This window comes from Panthera onca, chromosome F1, assembly GCF_046562875.1.
Source record: "Panthera onca isolate mPanOnc1 chromosome F1, mPanOnc1 haplotype 2, whole genome shotgun sequence".
Taxonomy (NCBI): domain Eukaryota; kingdom Metazoa; phylum Chordata; class Mammalia; order Carnivora; family Felidae; genus Panthera; species Panthera onca.
Window position 1 is genome coordinate 64,896,064 of NC_138355.1, and position 18,571 is coordinate 64,914,634.

Here is an 18,571-nt window from a genome sequence, read left to right on the forward strand (position 1 = left end):
TTAAAATTTTTAATTCAAATGCCAGCATGCATCTCCTCAATGAAATTATTGTAGGTTTTCCAGGATATAAAACTACGTCGAATCCCAGCATCCAAACAATTCATAAAGTTGTTTTTCCCTTCACCCAGACTTTAGGGGTTCCCCGGGAGAATCTAAAGATCCTCAAGGGCCATCTGCTCTACAAACTCTGTAGGTATTGGAGATCAAGTATCATGAATGAAGTAAACACAATTCCGCATCCAATTCGATGCAGCAGGGAGGGTGGCCAGGCATCTGGCCTGGATTATACGCATGCAAAACCAGGAAAGATGCAAAATCAGCCCAGGAGCCCTCACAGCAAAGATTGTTTCCTCTTGACCTCCCCCACCACCCCTTCCTCTTAGCCATCCCTGTGGAGAGGGAGCTCCGATAGAGCAGGCACACTTCTTTCCGGAAGACTCCATAAGGACTGTCTGCCGATCTTTCTGCCATGCACTGAATATTCATGGAAATTTCCTGATGATTAATATTTATGACAATTCCCTGAAAATGTGTCTGCGGTGTGACTGTGAAAGAATTGTAGAAATTAATTATTTTCTTTGCGTTACCACCCATTGGATCACATCTGCATGCTGCAGGAAGCTGCTTGTAACCCCGCAGGTCTGATTCATCTCCCTTAAAGGCATACGTTGATTGTAGTTGATAACGATGTCTCTAAAATTTGGGTCAAGGAGAGCTCCCTTAGCCTCATTTGACCACTGCTTTATCAGCTAATTTCTCCTTGCGTCAAAGGGATAAGGAATCTGGCATGGTCACATCATTAGGACGAGGAGAAAAGAATCCAACGGGGTGAGAGAGGATGGGGTTGGGGAGGGAAGTGTAGGACTGAGGCCTACCCAGTCAGCCTCAGAATTGCTGAACGTCCCTTCTATCATCTCCTGGTTTCTGTGTCTTTGCTCACGCTACCCCTACCCCTCAAAAAGGTCAACCTCTTTATTCTTCTGCACCCACCCAAATCCCACCCTCTTCAGAGTCCGGGTCACATCCAGCATTCTCTCCGAGGTCCCTCTTGGTCGCTCTCATCTATACTGAATTCTTCATGCAGTCACAGCAAAGGGAGGAGCCCACCTACATGGAAAGACAAAGTTGTTTCTCGATTTCTACCTCTGGCCACTCAGACCTTAACAATTTGCCTTGTCTCTGAGGTCTTCTCCTGAATCTTGGTTCTTTTCCCCCAAACACTGTCTTGCTAAGTGTATCTAGCTGCAGTGTCTGTTCCCTACGGTATACGCTGATATTAGGTCTCAAGGAGTTTTCCTAAAATACTGCTTTGATCATGGAACTCCCTTCCTTAGGAAACTTTCATGGCTCCTCAGGGCTGATAGAAAAATTTCCAGTTCCTTAACAGAGTAGCCTAGTCTCTCCACACTACGGCTCCAACCTTCCCTAATATCACTGACTTCCCTAAATATTCCTCAGTTATAAGAAAATGGAACCACTCTTCAACCCTGCACAGATCCCCACATGGTTCTTCCCCTGCTTGAACAGTCTTCTTTCCACATCTCTTAACTGCATGCCCCTCGTAAGCCTTTTTGGTCTACCCCAGTCCATGCAACAAACCTGTTCTACCTTAACACTTGTATTTAGTAACCAGAGCACTCATTCGGCAAGCACCTATTACCTACAGGGTTCTGGAATGAAAAACTCTTGTGATTCATGTCTTCATAAGAAGTACAAAGTTGAACATATGATATTGACTTTTACTAGGTCAAAGATGCCCAAATACTGACAGTTTCACATGGTTCAACATGCAAAGGCAGTTATAAACGCAAATCTAATTCTATCCCCTGCCCCCCATAGCCAGGGCTGCAGAATAGAATCCATGTTTCTTTCCAGAAACTTTTTTGTTTTTTTAAGTCGGCTTCACATCCAGCATGGAGCCTAACAGTGGGGCTTGAATTCATGACCCTGAGAGCAAGACCTGAGATGAGATCAAGAGTCAGATGACCAAGGGGCAGCTGGGTGGCTCAGTTGGTTAAGCGTCTGACTTCGGCTCAGGTCATGATCTCGCAGTTCGCGAGTTCGAGCCTTGCGTCGGGCTCTGTGCTGACAGCTCAGAGCCTGGAGCCTACTTTGGATTCTGTGTCTCCCTCTGTCTGCTCCTCCCCCGCTTATGCTCACTTGCTCTCTCTCTCTCAGAAATAAAGAAACTTTAAAAATAATAATAAAATTAAAAAAGAAAGTCAGATGACCAAGCCACCCAGTGGCCCCTAGAATCTTTATTTTTTAAAAAATTCACCAAACAACTCTTGCAGTTTCTTTTTCTCACCAACCTGTGTTAATTCACTCAAAAAACATATGTCTGTAGTATGCGTGAGTCCATCTAATCAACAATTATTCTTTGATTCTGAACTGGCCATAGATTTCTCTATTCCTGAGGGTCTCCGAAATAAATTTCTCAGAAAACTATAAAAAAAAAAAAAAAAGGCTACAGACTCGGTGACTTGTAAATTTATTTCTCACAGCTCTGAAAGCTAGGAAGTCCAAGATCAAGGTGTCAGCATGGTCACATTCTGGTATAGGCCCTCCTCCTAGTTCATAACTGATGACTTCTCACAGTGCTCTCACAAGTAGAAGGGGTCCGAACTTTCTCTGAAGCTTCTTGGGTAAAGGCATTAATCTCATTCATAAGGGTTGTGTCCTCATGACCTAATCTCCTCTCAAAGGCCCTGCCTCCTATTACCTAAAAAGTGATTTTCCTTTTAAAAGACAATCATCATTTGCAATAGTTTTCAATTATACATTTTTAAAATTTAAAATTTTCATTAAAAAATAAATGTGCTGATGGGGCGCCTGGGCAGCTCAGTAGGCTAAGCATCCAACTTCGGCTCAGGTCACGATCTCACAGTTGGTGAGTTCGAGCCCCGCGTCTGGCTCTGTGCTGACACTTGGAGCCTGGAGCCTGCTTCAGATTCTGCATCTCCCTCTTTCTCTGCCCCTTCCCTGCTCGTGCTTGCTCTCTCTCTCTCTCTCTCTCTCTCTCGCTCTCTCTCTCAAAAATAAATAAACATTAACAATATAATAAAAAATAAATCTAGTGATCTGAAAATTATTAGCCACAATTAAAGCTACTGTTTATTGAGCATTTACAATATGCCCAGCACTGTTCTAAATACTAGAATACATATTTATATGTTTAACCTTTCTGAGTCTGAGATTTAAGTGGCCAAATAATTAACTCAAGGTGCTACAACTATTATTACCAAAGCTGGGATTTGATTCCTTGCTTTAAGTACAAAGACCCACCCTTAGCCACTAAACTACATTGGAATTCAGGCGTCCCAAGAACCCTGTTAGTCTGTTTGGTTGCAGAGCCAGTGTGTGAATTTGTGCAATTGTCCTGGTTTATGATACCGCTGGGGGTTATGATCTTCTGTTTCCCTTTGACAACAAAGAAAGCATAGGATTGGAAGGGACTGCTCTCGCAGCCACGCAGAGAACTAGTTGCAAATTGTCACGTCTGATGCCTTACATGTATTTTCTAGACTTCAGAATTAAGAGGAGGTGTGCTAGGGAATGCTGGGTATCATGGTGTCTCTCTCCAGTTTTAAATACATTTTAATTTTAAAACACAGATGTGTTTACTGGGAATGGAAACTTTACTGCAAATTTTTAGCAGAAGCCTGAAACTTCAAAGAGATGTCTTGTTCTTGACCTACTATCTTTCAACCCCCTGGGGTTTCCATTCCCTTCCCCTGCAGTTAAGAGAGTGGAAAAGTTTGAGATATATCCTTTGATCTATTTTAAAGTCTCTGCCATTATGCAACACATTGGGCTCTAGTCATTTCTTTGAGGAAAAGAGTATTTATGAAAGAGGAGCCTCTGGGGGTCAATTGTGCACAATTAACACCTTTTCTGATGCTTTCACAAAGCTACAGCTGTGCCCTGTACCGAAGAAAGTCACTATCCATTGTTTCCAGGATGGCCTGTTTAAATCCGGAAGCTCAGGCTGAAACATCTGATGCCCAGAACTTCTAAAGCCCAGGCAGGGAAATTAAAACTTCATCTAGTGTCTGCAGCACCTGAGACAAGAGTATGTTAGCAGTCACTTCTGGATCTTCTTTCCCAGTGCCCTGAACTGATGAGAATTCTCTGGACAGCTCTGCCCTCATCACCAAGTGATAGGGACAATGGTGAGAAGCAGTGTGGTATAGGGTAAAGTTCAGGGCTGAGGAGTCACACACACCTCATGGGAATTCTGGCTGTGCCGCTTAATTGTTATTTGACCTTCAGGGAGTTACTTAAGCCTCTCTGAACCCCAGGCTCCTGCTCTGTAAAATGGGGATGATGATAATAATAGTTTGTAAAGTAATTGGGAATACCCAAGAGATAAATATATGTAAAGCACCTAGATCGGACCTGGGCATATAGCCAATCTCCAAAAAAAATGCAACCATCACCATCATCATGAATTAGGAGAGGTTAGCAATGCTGTCCCAGGCACTTCCAGTTTCCAATCACTCTCCTTTCTTCTGCCTCATGCACAGAGAGTAAAACCATCTGTTAGCACCCCATCTTTCCACGTCACGACCCTGCCTGAGACCCGCAGCATATTCTCAAAGCCAAGCATATCAAACCTAACACTTCAAACTGGACTTTAAACTTCCTCTCCCAATGCTTCAGCCTCTTTTCCTCCTTCTCTCTTTTGAAGCCTTTGTCTCATCTAATCAGTTTCTCTTTTTGTCTTTTGTATATGACATTTCTCCTCCCCTGGGCTAATGCTCCCGAAAGTTCCCTCACCTGAAACTCCTGGCTGCCCTCTCTGCCACCTCTGTGGGAGCCCCGCACGTGGAGTGTAGACGGGGTTGCAGTCCGAGCTCCCATCCCTAACAGCTGTACCATGTTCCTGGTTTACTCCTCCTCTTTAAACTTCAGTTCCTTAGTTGCCAAAGTGAGAGTTGAGATATTTAATTCCACAACATCAGGAGAACTCGAAGAGACAGCATGCGTGAAGTGAGCAGTAGGCACGTAATAGGCACTTGGAGAAAGTTATATGCACCTTCGTGACTATCAAAGCCCAGGGTAAAATCCTTCTCCTCCAGGACACATGTCCTCACTACTGCCCGTCACACCGGGGGTCTGCGGCCGTCACGTACGTAACTCCAGGGTGCTGGAAGATCTCCGCGGATAACTGACGTTTCAATTCAAGTTCCAGCACTAATTCCCAGTGTGCAACCTTGGGTCAGTCCCTCAATGTCTCTGAACCTCGATTTCCATATCTGTTTAAAAATTACAGTTCACCTACAGATGGTGTGAAAAACGAAAGAGCATGCATATATTGGGGTGCTCGGGTGGCTCAGTCTGTTGACCTCAGTCTGTTGGTTTCAGCTCAGGTCATAATCTCACGGTTTTGTGGGTTCGACCCCACGTTGGGCTCTGTGCTGTCAGCAAGAAGCCTGATTCAGATTCCCTCTCCCTCTCTCTCTGCCCCTCCCCACTCACACTGTCTCTGTCATTCTCAAAATAAAGAAAAAACAAAAACGAAACTTTAAAGACGATGCATATAAGCACAACGTAGTATTTTATTTGAAGATAGTGCCTGCCAGATACGAGTTTGCACTTGGAATACTTTCGATGGCAGGTATATATTCCATCTCTACAGCTTGACCTTTTCAAGGGTATAGGTTTTTGTTTTATAATTTTTAGTATAACTTTAAGCTTTTTACAAGTTTTAAGGTCATCCTAAACGAATTAAGAGGATGCATTCCACTGGAAAGTCTTGTTGCAGATCTAGAACTAAGCAAGACCTTAGAAGGATAGAAGGGAGGGGTTATAGAACAGCCTAGACAATTGTTAGAAATAAGCCCATTGATCTACTCAAAGGCAGGACTCTGAGACTCCGAGCACAGTGAAGGGAGGCTTTAATCAATGTTCTTGCAAGAGCGAGTATCTAATGGAGCAGTTACAGCAGAGAGTTTATCTCCTAGCGTGCAAGTCCCTCCCCTGGTTCCTCGTTGGCTGAGTACTACAGAGGCAAGCCCCTCCCCTGGTTCCTCATTGGCTGAGCACTACAGAGGTTACAGCCTGACCCGGAAGTCCCCTATACCCACCTAAGGCGAGAAGTAGTCTGATTGGAACAAATGTACATTCCCTGTGGTGACCCAGAGACTTTCAGTCCCTCCTCCCTTGTTTTCTAGCGCATGCTGACTGCAAAGCCCACAAAAATAAGCCCACGAAAAGGAGAGGGAAAGAAGAACCAAGAGGTGAAGAGTTTTGGACTCCATTGTGGGGGGAGGTGGAAGAGGTTTGTACATATTTTCGATAGGTTGTAAACCTATTGTTAATTAGCACAGCTTTTATTTGGTATTTCTGAAAAGGAATCATCTCTCTTACTTCTCACAGCAATGGTCAGAGAAAAAGCAGAAGGAAAGAGAAAGTGGCCACCATCCATCTTGCTTTGCAGAAGAGATGGCTGAGGCTCTCTGTCCTCCGGTCCAGGGCTAGCTGCTCTCAGTGTCCTCCTACCAGAATCCATGACGAGACAGACTTTCCCCTCCAGTTCCAACCTTCTTCCAGCCCAGGCCTCCCAGCTGCCACAAAGGGGGCTCAGACAATTACAGACATTTCTGTGTGGGACTAATTGTGTTCACCAGAGACCTACACAAGCCTGCTCATGTCAGGAGGACTGAGAACGGGAGCTGGGCTGAGGAGCCCCCTGGGACAGAACCACCCAAGTCAGAATCCAAGAGCATAATTCAAGGCCTGGGCTGGAGGCGGGCAATGACCTCGCAGGACCATGAATGCAGCTGGTACATCACACAGCAAAGAGGGAGATTGTTTTTCTCTTTTTTTAACCAGCATTTATTTCTTCAGGACCTCTGTTATCGAAAATGATAAATTGATCAATGAAAATATGAAGCCATAAGAAACTTCCATTCTAACAGCAGATCTAAATTCAGTCTAGCTGCTCCTCTTGAACTTGAGCATGTCCCTTAACTTTTCATGGATCTTAGCTTCCTCCTCTCCCAAGACCAGTCATCCAGCCATAGCTGGATAGCCTGCGGGTAACTACACAGTACAGACCCAGCTGATCCTGTTTGTGGAAACCATGGCCCCAGGGCTCTGTGAATTCATTATCTCCTTTGGTCTTCATCATTTTCCTCCTCTCCTGCTTGGTGTCAGAGGCAGTGCCCTCTGCGGTTGCCACTACCGATGCCAAGAGTGACTACTAAATTGCCAGGACCCAGCGCTGTGCCTCTCTCCTGGGCCGCCAGTGACCCCCTGCAATGACTCTGGCTAAACCACCTCCACTCGTGCTAAAGTCACGGGCAGCACCTTGAGCTCCTGCTGCAACTCCAGGCACCAAGGCTCCTGATGCCTTGGGTTCCCAATGCACCACAGAGATTTCAGAAAACAGCCCTTCCCCATACTTTTTCTATGTCCAGTTCACTCTAAAGCTCAGACATGGCTCCTCACACATAACTTGGGCTGGATTACAGCCCACGTCTGCCAGAATCACTCCTCTTCAAGCCTGTCCCTCCTGCCTTGAACCGGAACTGGGTCATACTACTCTCTGACCTTACAGTTCAGTTCTTTCTAACCTCTACTTGTTGAAGCCTCCTGAGCCCCTCATAAGAATAGGACCGCTCCTCAGGCATGCCCCACCATCACACTTGTGTAAATCGTAGGAAGATTACAAAGGAGATTCCAGCAGAGACCCCCTCTTGTGATTATAGGAGAGAATGGCCGGATGACCTCAGCGTGGAAGCAAAAACTGTGCCGGGCTGGAGGCGGTTCAGAGTCCCGAAATGCTGACGGGCAGTAGAACTCCTCCGTGCACTGGACAGGTTGGGGTCACGGCCCATCTCTCTTAGGAGAGTTGCAAGGAGGAGAAGGAAGCAGGCAAGCTGGTCTTTTTCTTCTCTTCTGACATCCTATGGTATCCTTTCTCCACTTTTGTCCCTCCCCTGGGCTGGCTGGGGAATCATAGCCTACCTGTTAACAAATATCCCCTCCTGGAATTCTGGGATGTCATCATTTACTTTCTTAAGCGTTCCTGAATATGAAAGCATACCAATTGGCATTTCATCACTGTTGCTACTACTATGTAAGTCAAGGCCTCTATTTGTCCTGAGCTGCTAATCTCATTAGGATTCACCTCCTCGTGAGAAGCAAGTGTTGGTTGAGATCAAAGAGCTGATTGCCCGATTATTCTTCACTAATTAGCCCTCTCTTCCAGTATAAATTCCTGGCGCCCTCATCCCAGGAGTGATTCTCAGCCAAACTCTCACATTCTGGGCCTTTCTACTTCTCCACATTCACTTCTGCTTACTCCCAATAGCCCTCCAAAAGACCCCCCCCCCCACACACACACACACGCATGCACATCATACGTGCATGTGCACATGCCCACAAATTACCAAGTGTGAAATTGCGGGCACACCCTCTACTCAGTTTAGAGCTCGGAGAAGGGATGGGACACTGTGGTCTGGAATGATGGGAGAAGACAGGGAAAAATGCTCCAGGCAGCGTATTTAAGACACATGTGTTAGAGAGTATTATGCGAAGCAAAATCAGTCAGAGAAAGACAAATACCATATAATTTCATTCATATGTGGAATTTAAGAAACAAAACAAACAAGCAAAGGGGGTAAAAAAAAAAAAAAAAAAGGGAGGGGGAGAAAAACGAAGAATCAGACTGTTAACTCTAGGGAACAAAATGATGATCACCAGAAAGGGGGGTGAGGGGGATGGGGGAAATAGGTGATGGGAAGGAAGGAAGGCGCTTGTCGTGATGAGCATGGGGTGATGTATGGAAGTGTTGAGTCACTGCATTGTCACCTGAAACCAGTATGACACTCTATGTTAGTGAACTGGGACAGAAAGAAAGAAGGAAAGAGAGAGAGAGAGAGAGAGAGAGAGAGAGAGACAGAAAGAAAGAAAGAAAGAAAGAAAGAAAGAAAGAAAGAAAAACATGTGTTAGCAAAGAGAGTCCAGGCTGGAAAGCGGAAAGGAGGGGGCGAGGGGCCTTTATTGGTAAGATAATGGTTTGACCCAGGGAGCACACAGCACAATGGTTTTTGGGAGACTGAAAACCATTCAGTCTCCCAAATTGTATACGAGTATATATACTCGTGAATTTGAGCCCCACATTGGGCTCTGTACTGACTCTGCAGGGCCTGCTTGGGATTCTCTCTCCCTCCTTCTCTCTCTGCTGCTCCCCTGCTCATGCTCTCTGTCTCTCTCAAAATAAATAAATTAACTTCAAAACAAAACAATATAACGTTCCTTCAGAACAAAACCCAACCTACTTTTCTTGTTTTCATCAATGATGCTAATGGGAACTTGCCCTTATGTGGTGACCCAGATGGCTGCTGGCCTGGCCTGGCCTGAGAGATCCAGATAATGTTGCTTTTATCCACAGTTCCCTTCCCAGAGTTCTATAAATACCTAGAAGATTATATTCATGCCATCTTTCTCTGTGCTTCCTGCCTTTTTCCCTACAGCTTCTGTTTCACTCTGCATCAGTCTAGACATGACAGTCTCTGAACAAATTTATCTAAAAAAGGCCACTCACATCAGACATTCTTGGGTTTATCACCCTTTATTAAATATTTCTGAGGCATCCTAGGGAGAGCATCACATCATACGATGCAGTCTTTTCCTTTCTTTTATCTCTGTCATTTCTGTTCCCACCCTATCCTGGGTTTACCCTCTGAGAGCTCCAGATTCTCCTCTCTCTTCTGAAAAAAAAACCAACTTTTTCCTTATTTGAACGTTGGCATTCACTGATTCCCTGAGGACCTGCTGTGGGGCTGAGGGTTTTGAGGGTTACCAACTACTAACACTTACTAAAATATTTTTCAAAATGAGATAGTGAGATCTCTAAGATAATTCCATACATAAAATCTCCTTGTTTTTAAAACATTTGCTACTTCTTACCTTGATTTAAAACTTCATTGGTTTTGAAATGTTTTCTGTCTGTGAGACAGAACGTGTATTAACTAGGTTGTAGATTCAGTAACACAAAGCAGAGACGTACAATCAGAGTGGCTTAAAGGTTAGTTCCCTCACTCTAAAACTTCTGAGCAAGTATCCCCTCTGGGAGAAACAAGGACTCAGGATTCCTCTTTCATATATATGTGTATGTATATGTGTGTGTATATATATGTATGGGGCCGGAGAATTCTTTTTTGCGGGGGCCATCCTGTGCCTTGTACCATAGTTAGCAGCCTCACTGGCCTCTACCCACCGGCTATCAGTAGCCACTGCCCCCAGTTGTGACAATCAAAACTGTCCCCCAGGAGACAAAATTGCCCTCCACTGAAAACCACTGCTACTTAGATTTATAGTATCAATGTGGAGGTCATGGTCAAAAGTGGGAGTCAGTTCGGTTCTCTGGAGACGGAGGGGGAAAGGACACCAAACTTCACCTTGGAGGGTTCCCAAGAGAAGAAACAGCTCGAAAAGATAGAATCTATATTACTTCGAGATTTGTTTCCCAATAGTGTAAGATTATCCTATCTGGAGAAGAAAGAAATGTTAGGGCAAGAGAAGCAAGAGGGCATCCATGATGAATAGAAGAGATAAAGGACAGGGGTATGTTCTGCCCGTATCTATCCCTCTCTCCTTCACATCTCTGTGTGGCCTTTCCAGAACCCCCTCTGCCAAGCCCATGTGAGGTCTTCCTGCCATGTACTCAAATACTTTTCCCTCTAACGGGGAAACTATTCCACATTATGGCAACTGCCTATGGAATTGTCTCTGTCTAGATCCTTGAAAAGAGACAGTATGTCTGTATCACTTACCATTGTATACCTAACACAGGTCTGTATGTGGTGGGTCCTCACAAGATATTTGTGGAACGAATGAAGGCGCAAATCATTACACAGGCTGGTCTAATGAGATACATATCATCACCTCCTTTTTATATGTAAGAAAACAAATTCCTACAGGTTAAGTGACTTTCTTACATAGGGTAAAGCCATACGACCAGTATACAGCAAAGCCTGACCGAAATCCAGCCCTGTCCAATTCTAAATTCTATTTTCTTTCCATGATATGCCATATACGTCCTGTTTGTACATGGCTCTGTGAGCGTCTCCATGACCAACATGTCTCAGGAGATGCTGTAAGTGGTGCCTCTGCAGACGCGCAGTGCCGGGACCTTGGGCCCCTCACTTCTAAAATCTCCCACACTCAGGGGGCACCTGGGTGGCTCAGTCAGTTAAGTATCTGACTGTTGGTTTCGGTACAGGTCATGATCTCACAGTTCGTGAGTTTGAGCCCTGCCTCAGGTTCTGTGCTGACAGCGTAGAGCCTGCTTAGGATTCTCTCGTTCCCTCTCTCTCTGCCCCTCCTCTGCTCTCTCTCTCTCTCACTCTCTCTCTCTTTCTCAGAATAAACTTTGAAAAATAAAAATATAATAAAATAAAATAATCTCCAGCTCAGGTGTGATCTCTATTCCCGAGAACCTGGGTTATCGCAAGTTCGACTCTGATATCCAAATATGATTCACATTCCAGTTAAAAGTCTGTCGAGATACACAGCTGAGTTTTTTTGGCAAATCCTCCTCTCTTAAACTACCTCCTGACTGAAAACTGGGTTGAGAGGTAACAAAAAGGAAGTACAAGCAGTCTCTGATTTACCTAGCAGGCTGTGTTCCCAAGGGTTATTTAAGTGGATTGTTTGGAATTTAGAATATACTTGTTCATTAAAAAAAAAGTTCTGAAGAATGGCTAGGCTTCCAGGTTAGACCACTGGGGGACATTTAACACGTAGGGGAAATGAATTTCAATATAAGTAGCTTTTGTTCACGCTCCTGGAAGTTGGAATAAAGTTTCCTAAGCCACAGGGTAGAGTGACAAAAAGCCTTTAAAAAGATATTTGAAAACTTCCTAGTTTGTCCTATCCAGAGACTAGAATAAAGATTCTGTAATATGCCCTGTTATAAAGCTACTGTCAGAGAGATGCCTGGGTGGCTCAGTTGGTTAAGCGTCTTACTTCTACTCAGATCATGATCTCGTGGTTTTTGAGTTCAAGCCCCGCGTCAGGCTCTGTGCTGACAGCTCAGAGCCTGGAGCCTGCTTCAGATTCTGCGTCTCCCTCTCTCTCTCTCTCAGAAACAAATAAGCATTAAAAAAAAATTTTTTTAAAGCTTACTGTCAGAAAGAATGGCTTACCAACAATTTCTTGAAGACCTAAATCGTAATTTTTTAAATATATTTTTTCAGTAAACTCTGCCCCCTACATGGGGTTTGAACTCAAAATCCTGAGATCAAGAGTCGAATTCTCTACCAACTGAGCCAGGCAGGTGCCCCTAAGAATGCACTTTTAAAAAAATTTTTCCCCAAATCCTAATTTTTGATAGAACTCTCTGAAATGTGCCTTATCCCCAAAGTTCTATTCTCATATCAATGTTTAATTATTTAGGATTATGGTTAGCAACAATTTTGACTTGAAGTGTCAAAATGATCGTACATTGATTCATGATTGTCTTTCTGCTGACTGCCATTTCACTTGTGGGCCTAAAGGACATAAAAAAAAACATAAGAAAGCCAAAACAAAACTCCACATTTCCTCCTTAAACCCCTACCCACCTTGGCCAACACATTTTTTTTTCTAAAATCCCCCCCCCCTTTTTTTTTCCCACAAAATGATGCATTATCCACTTTGGTTGCTCAGGCCAAAAATCTAGAATTCAGAATTAATTGCTCTTTTCTGTCACGACCCACTCTTCACATCCAAACCATAATAAGGTTTTATCTGTTCTGCCTTTAAAATCTGTCCTGAATCTGTCTACCTGTCTTCACTTTCACCGTGTTACCAATACAGATACCACATCTCTCATCTACACCATTGCAAGGGGCTCTTAACTACCTTCCCTGGCCAATTCTTCCCCTACTGTCTGTCCTCCATAGATCAGATGTCTGGAAGAGAACAAGCTTTGAAGTAGAGATAACCAGCCTAGGATGCACTTCCCTTTACTCATAAAGGCTTTGCCAAGTCCTCTGAGCATTTCTCGTTGCCTCAGTCTGGCCCAGAGAGATGGATGGTCATTGGACCCTCCGCTTCATAAGGCAGTTAGATAGAGTGCTGGCCATTACTGAAAGGAACTGTCCCTCAGGTTCTAAGCTACTTGAGCACAAGCAATCTGTCGATCCTATTAAAATACGTGACTTAGGAGCTCCTGGTTGGCTCCGTTGGTAGAGCATCGGACTCTTGATCTCAGGGTTGTAAGTTCGAGGCCCATGTTGGGTGTAGAGATCACTTCAAAATAAAATCTTTAAAAATAAAATGCGTGACTTACATTCAAGTGTACCATTACATTCCAAACACAGAATTATCTTCTAAATTCAAACTGCTCTATTATAGTCAAGTTTTATAAGTCTGGTTTTGAAGAGAAGCTCATGACCAAAAATGTTACCACGAAGTAGCATGGGATTAGAAGGTCTCTGTCTCTACAGAGCAAACTGTCCTGGCAATCCTTCACCAAGGTAGCCTTCTAGTTCATTCTATAGTTCAAGAACTTGGCTCACATTGACCATTTTGCCTTTTTCACCTTGATTACTTCAGATAGGATGCTCAGAGAGGGCTCTCCATGGCCCCAGGGACCCAACCCCTAGTTCTGGTTCACCTCTTTGCCCCACTTGCCCAAACCAACATGAGCAGTAAGAGAAAAACCATTTGATTAATTTTCACCAAATTAATTTCTCCAAGTTTGACCAAATGAATAAACACTGATGGCCCTTTAACTCCTTCCAGATACATTCGCATTTGTTAAGATGATGATCTTTACAATTAGCTGGACCTTAGAAAACATAACAACCCTTCCGACCATGTATAGAAACCTGTCTGGCCAAAGAGACTAAGACCCAGACAGCTTAGCTCTGCTTAGAAGCCTGGCCCTGAAGTCAGATTTGCTGTGCTGTTTTCTGCTTTATCTTCTGAATCCAGAGTACATGATGCCTGTAATTCACTTCATCATAAGGTTTTGGGTATGGATTAGTTTAAGCTGTAACTTTGGGCACAATCACTTGCCTTCCTTAGCTATTTACCTAACAGTGGTGAGGTAGTGTTTCATTTAAAAGGCTGAACTTCATAGAAAATTATTGCCGGTAGCTCAGCTATCATTATTGTCCATTAATGTCAGAAGTTCTGCTGATTAGTATAATAAATTCTAAAAAATTTTTAATGTTTACTTATTTTGAGAGAGAGAGACAGACATAGAGAAAGAGAGCAAGGGAGGGGCAGAGAGAGAGGGAAACCCAGAATCCAAAGCAGGCTCCAGGCTCTGAGCTGTCAGTACAGAGCCCGACGTGGGGCTCAAACCCACGAACTGTGAGATCATGACCTGGGCTGAAGTCAGACGCTTAACTCACGGAGCCACCCAGGTGCCCCAGTGTAATAAATTCTAGAAGCAGGTTTTAATTGGTGAAATATGAGATTTCAGTTAGCTTAACAGATGTCAGTAATAGGTTGCTATTGGTGAAAGTGGTGCTCCAAACATCTGGATTGTCTGTAATATTCTGAAGATACTCCCCCCTCACTTGTATGAAGTAAAATATAAGGATCTAGTGAGACCTGTAGCCTGCGTGCCCTAGATAGCCCTATGTTGAGCTGTTTGTTTGGAAAATTCTGGTTGCCTGATGCCAACTATAATCCTGCCTCCAGAATATTGTTGTTGTGGTCAAATCATCTGAACGAACAGAGGCTGGATCTTGAATGGGATTACAGAGTAGGTTTTATGAACCATTGCACCTGCTTGCTAATAGATGTTTACTTAATACAATAAACGTGTACATTCACAGTAGAATTTGGTCTACTGTTTCACTTTCCTTATGATCTAGCGGCAAGATTATTGGGACAGAGGTAACCTCAACTCTCTCTAATGATGAATGCCCACTATTCATGACCCAATTGGCTTAGATGAGTAAGCAGCATAGAAAGCTTGTGAATATTTGATGTGAGTCCTCACACCCCAGCCTCACGACAGCAAAGCACATCCGGGCAGCAGCAAGAGTTCAGGAAACACAGCCCACTCATGGTAGTGGGCTGGAGGGTCATACGATAATTTGTTAGCCAGGATTGTCGTAAGGGGAGAAGTTAGTGAAGGGCGGGGAGAGGATGGGCTGGCTAAAGCTGATGGTAGAGCAGAGGCAGAAAGGAGGAAAATGTGGGGAATAAAGCTCGAGGTAACCCTCTTTCTATATGTTCTGGGAACAGGGGCTGCTGCTCAGCTGGGGGGTTAAGTATATCAGAAGGGTCTCGTTAAAAGGGTACATCCCAGTCACACACAGCATTTGTTCAATCAGCCATCCCTGAGGCGGGGGTCTCAATGACACCCATGCAGGCAGTGGCTGTTCCATTTGGAAAAGGAATAATATGGGATGTGTTGTGTTTTCCAAAGTGTGAAGAGCAGGTACAGATGTGCACATGCACGCACACGTGCACACACACACATACACACACACACTACTGATGCTGACATTGTCAGAGCATGTGCATGGGTCTGTGCAAGTAAAGTTTTGTGGAAGCCTGGAGACCCCTTCCCACTGAAGAGTTAAAACACAACAAAGAGCTTCACCAAGACCTTAAACTGATGAATCAATTCCATCTGCATTCCCTGCCCCCGCCCCCATCATAGCAAGATTTTCATATCCTGAGATATTCGAGATGATAGAGCAGGGTTTTTGGTTAGCAGGTGCAATTATCCCTGTATTTCACCCTCCACTACACAATCAGTCTCCATGGCAGCCTCGAATCAGAATCTCTTAGGGGTAAGGTGGGAAACGGGAATTCATAAAAACTCCCCCAAATGATTCAACACGATAAAGTTTAAGAGCTGGGGTTTCTGTGTATGCCTGGGGCCTGGTCTTGGATTCTCTTCTGAAAGTCTTGGGGGTGGAGTCAATCAACCTTCTCTCTCTTAGGCCCTTCCCTCCACAGAGAGAAAACAGAGCTGTGCGTGGATTGCCAGGTTCATAGGAGCCCCGAGGGGTGTTTGCAGCCAGGTCCGTCCACTGGCTCTGGCAGAATCAGAGCAGCCACCGAGGAGCTCCTGCTGCCAGACAGATGAAAAGATGTGCATTAGGGAAGAAGTACGAGAAAGGGTGTGAATGGAGTTTGGCAGTAGAGAGAAAAGAGAATCTGGGAAAAGCTGAAAACATTTCTGCTTCCATAAAGTGAGGAACCGAATCCACCTCTTATCGGCACTCTGTTCCTTTGTAGAGGAGAATAACCCAAAGGGGCCCTTTAGGTGTAGGAGTTGAACTGGAAATGTGACTATATAGTAAGGATGATGTCTGGAAAATACTGCTGACTGTTAATGGCTGGGTTTTTTTAGTGGATTCCAACAACATATTGGACATCAAGTATTTAGACAATGTTTTAAACATGCAAAACTTAACTTCATATTTTATAAAGTCAACCTCAAACATGCCCCAAGCTTTCATCCCTGGTCAAGTGGAGGGTATTTTTTATTTAAGTGGAAGGGAGAAGCATACAGATTTTGCATTAAGACCCATCGCTACTATAAGCTCCTCACAGTGTATTCCCCAGGCTTTCACAGATCAAGGTGGATTACACGGGAGAGAAACTCCTTAGTAATCGATCAGAGCTTAAGGTGGAATACACGGGAGGGAAACTCCTTAGTAATCGATCAGAGCTTCAGATGTGGTTAGAGATAGTCTGTGTATTTCAAAATGGTCCCTACTGAAATTGGAAGATGAAGGAGGCAGAACTTTAATGGGGGGCGGGGGGGGGGGGCAGCTTGAAGGGAAGAATAGGGAGGAGAAGGGGAGGGAGGAGAAAGAGGTCTCTTGGTGTCTTGATTACTAAAGTACAAAATTATAAATTGTAGACTAAATTAGAAAGTAACAGGACCAATCTGGAGAGTGTTGCACATCATACTCAGAAATCTGAATATTGCTGGGGGGGGGGGAGGTTATCAAAATGTTTTCAAATAGGGACATATGACAGATCAGATTTATGGTTTTGGTTGATCACGTAGCTTGCCATATAGAGGACATCTCAATTCGTGAGAAAAACATTTGGGTCATAAGAACTATTATAGTCTATTTACTGTTTAATTAATGATACAATTATGTGTGTATGCACACCCACGTGTGTGTGTTTGTAAAATTTACTGTGTCATATAAGTACTTTGCGGTTTGTTAACATCGATTAGCACAAGGAGTCTGTGATGTAGGCAGGCCTTATTATCTCCATTTGACAGATAAGAAAACTAAACCTGAAGAGATTAACAACTTGCCAGAGATCACATACACAATGAGGGCTGAAGTCAGGTCTCTAGACCAGATCTCTTCACTCCCCGTCTTATATTTTTCTATGACTCTATATTTTCAAGAGTGCAGTCTTCCAATATGTTCTACTAAATCCTTTAAAATGTCACAGGATCAGAAGCGTGATAGGGAATTGCTTTGTTTTATCACAGGGAAAAATGGTTGGGAAACATATCAAGTTTTCCTGGGTACCTGGGCAGAATGAGCAGGGACCTCCAAACCTCCATGCTTTGAATGCGCTGTTCCTCTGCCTGGAACGCCTTCCTTCCTCAATTCTTTTCCTGTCCTCCCTCCATTTCCACACCACACGGTCGTCACTTCCTCCGGAAAGCCTTCCCAGATTCCCAATGCTGGGAACATGCTCTTCCTCTGTGTTCTAATATGATTCAAGGGTCACTATCACAGCGTGTACACCATATTGTAGCCCTTATTCACTGCTTTGTCTTTCCCACTAGGACCGTGAGCTCCCAAACATAAGAAATGTTCCTCTTTCACTCCTGTATCTCCAATTCCTGGCACAAGGCCTTGACAGGCACACTCTTGGTACTCAAAAACCGGTTGTTGGTTTCAATTGGCTGAATAACGTTTGCTGAAAGAGCCACATGCAACCCACCAAGGTTAGAAATAGAATCTATTCCACACACACACACACACACACACACACACACACACACACACAATTCCCTGCGCCTTGCACCAATCCTATCTCTTCCAAGCTCTAATCTCCCCTGTACGATTTATCACCAGAGCAACTGTCTGAAAATGCTTTTTCCTTATCTCACAGGGCCATAATAAAAGCTCATTTACTTTAAGCAAATGACATTTTTTTTTAACTCCTGGTTTTTTTTTTTCTTGCTCTTTGATCCCCTTCTATTTACTTATCTCCTGGCGGCAAGAAAAGAAAAATGACTCTGATCTCTATTTAGATATTTGATATACAAGGTGTTTAGATAGGGATAGCTAAAAAAATGCTAGCTAGGCACAGTTTGAGTATCTCGAACCTGTTTGTTCTATTTTGTATTCCATGATGCCAGAGAAAAGAAGGGGGAAAACACACACACACACACACACACACACACACACACACACACACACACCACATAGGAGTAGACTTAAGGGTCCAAATGTTTATTATTTCCAAAGCAATGGGTGAGTTCCTGGTCAGCATCAACCACTGAAAGAAATGCATCTTCCCCCCAAGAAAACTGGAAATCAGCAGCCATCTTCAGAATTCAACCTAATTAGCTTTGGTTGAGCACTCGTTCATCTCAGCCACTAAGTGGCTTTGC